Here is a 1,833-nt window from a genome sequence, read left to right as displayed (position 1 = left end):
TTCCCGGTCAGGGCACATGCCCGGGTTGCGGGGACCCCCAGTGGGAGGCGGCCTGCAGGAGGCAGCCGATCCATGATTCTCTCTCATCATTGATGTTTCTCTCTCTCTCTCTCTCCTTGGACACATATGTAATTTCTTAATCAATAAAAAATATATTTAAAAAGAAAAAATAGAAGTCTTTGTTTTACTATGGTTGCAAATATCAAAAAATTTCTATATGTGACACGGCACCAGAGTTAAGTTAGGGTTTTTCAAAATGCCGACACGCCGAGCTCAGAAGGTTCGCCATCACTGAGACTCCTGTAAGCAAAATTTCTAATAATCATCACTAAAATGAAATTGCTGAAACATGAATAGTATCTTGTAAAGAACTTTCAAAACCCAGGAGCCTGACAGCTCTAGCAGGTAAAAGTGTTCATCTCTTCAAAGACCAGCAAGACTGAAATGAAACCCGTCCCTGTGACGGGAGCAGCTGAGACAGTCCGTCAGGCCTGCTGCTGGGACCGCATCCTTCTGAGTGGAGGAATACTTTTAAAACATTTCAAAGGCTTCACACGACCTCAGCAGCATCTATACACTGGGTGTCATGCAGTGTGCAAAGGTGTGGTCACCCGTGGACCAGCTGTCTGCCTGCTGCCTGGAGTCCATGACCGTCCCTGCCTCCCCTCAGTGGATCTTGACCCATGCTGCACAGGGTAAAGTTCAGCTGACCTTTTTGTTGTTTCCAATGGCCTGGACCTATTTTAACAGCAACAATAGATATATTACTTTCCTAATTGTTAAATAATTATATGTCCTTTAGCAGTTCAATCTTTTTAAAATCTTATGTTTACTGATTTATTGGGGTGACATTGGTTAATAAAATGATATAGGTTTCAGGTGTACAATTCTATAATCCATCATCTGCATATTATACTGTGTGTTCACTGCCTCAAGTCAAGTCTCCTTCCGTCACCATTTATCCCCCTTTCACCCTCTTCTACCTCCCCACACCCGCCTTTCCCTCTGGTAATCACCACACTGTTGTCCGTGTCAGTCAGTTTTGTTTCTTTACTTAATCCCTTCACCTTTTCACCCCCCACTACGTCCCCTCCCCTCTGACAGCTGTCAGTCTGTTCTCTGTATCTATGACTGTTTCTGTTTTGTTAGTTTAAGTGAAATCATGGTACTTGTCTTTCTCTGACTGGCTTATTTCACTCAGCATAATACTCCCTAGGCCCATCCATGCTATCACAAAAGGTAAGATTTCCTTCTTTTTTCTGGCCGAGTAGTATTCCATTGTGTAAATGTACCACAGCGTCTTTATTCACTCGTCTGCTGATGGACACTTGGGCTGCTTCCAAATCTTGGCTGTAGTAAACAGCTGCTATGAACATAGGGTGCATATATTCTTTCGAATTCGTGTTTCAGGTTTCTTCGGTTATATTTCCAGAAGGGGAATCACTGAGTCATAAGGCAGTTCCATTTTTAATTTTCGGAGGAAACTCCATATGTTTTGCACCGTGGCTGCACCAGTCTGCATTCCCACCAGCAGTGCACGAGGGTTCCTGTTACTCCACATCCTCGCCAACTCCTGTTGTTTGCTGATTTATTGATGGTGGCCGTTCTGACAGGTGTATCAATTAATTCTTGATGAAAATCCTTGTTTCTGATAGCTCTTAGTTTCCCTTTTTTCTTTAAATATGGAAAGATTATTAATTTGGAGAATTTAGAAAAAATGTAATTCTCACTGGTAGTGTTTCTGTGAAAGTGTTCCTTCCTATAAAAGTGGCTCAGAAATGTTTCTTGACTGGTCTTAGGGTTATACATAAAAGCTTGTGTATAAGTGTATAT

General features: G+C 42.2%; 1 protein-coding gene across 1 annotated transcript in view; it reads right to left on the bottom strand.

The window, feature by feature from the left end:
* NT5E (5'-nucleotidase ecto) overlaps positions 1-1,833 on the bottom strand; it is a gene marked incomplete at its 5' end in the record, with an annotated part of 56,361 nt that overhangs the window by 29,546 nt on the left and 24,982 nt on the right. The window lies entirely within an intron of this gene.

The sequence above is a fragment of the Myotis davidii genome, unplaced genomic scaffold (genome assembly GCF_000327345.1).
Source record: "Myotis davidii unplaced genomic scaffold, ASM32734v1 scaffold185, whole genome shotgun sequence".
Taxonomy (NCBI): domain Eukaryota; kingdom Metazoa; phylum Chordata; class Mammalia; order Chiroptera; family Vespertilionidae; genus Myotis; species Myotis davidii.
The sequence above is the reverse complement of the archived record's forward strand: the minus strand, read 5'-3'. Positions and strand labels throughout refer to the sequence as shown.